The sequence below is a fragment of the Bison bison genome, unplaced genomic scaffold (assembly GCF_000754665.1).
Source record: "Bison bison bison isolate TAMUID 2011002044 unplaced genomic scaffold, Bison_UMD1.0 scf7180017862903, whole genome shotgun sequence".
Classification (NCBI taxonomy): Eukaryota; Metazoa; Chordata; class Mammalia; order Artiodactyla; family Bovidae; genus Bison; species Bison bison.
Genome location: NW_011493475.1, coordinates 20,634 through 21,194, shown reverse-complemented (window position 1 = coordinate 21,194; position 561 = coordinate 20,634).

Sequence of the window (561 nt, the reverse complement as noted above, 5' to 3'; positions counted from 1 at the left end):
GTCACTTTCAGTCTCGCGGCAAAGTCTCAGGGTTCATTCAGAGGCCTTGGTTTGTTGGAGCCTAGAATTGGGCTCCCTATGTGGGAATTTCTAGTGGGTCTATCGTGATATTGTGATTTATAATAAAAATATATATTGGAGAGTCCCTTGGACAGCAAGAAGATTAAGCAAATCAATCCTAAAGGAAATCAACCCTGAATATTCATTGGAAGGACTGATGCTGAAGTTGAAGTTGAAGTTTGGCCACCTGGTGGGAAAAGCTGACTCATAGCAAAAGACTGTGATGCTGGAAAAGATTGAGGGCAGCAGGTGGAGGCGACAGAGGATGAAATGGTTGGATGGTGTCACTGACTCAACGGACAGGAGTTTGAACAAATTCCAGGAGATGGTGAAGGACAGAGAAGCCTGGTGTACTGCAGTCCATGGCATCCCAAAGAGTTGGACACGACTGAAGGACTAAGCAACAACATTGAGTCTTCAGTTCAGTTGCTCTTTGAGACCCCCTGACTGCAGCACACCAGGCTTCCTTGTCCATCACCAACTCCTGGAGATTGCTCAAAC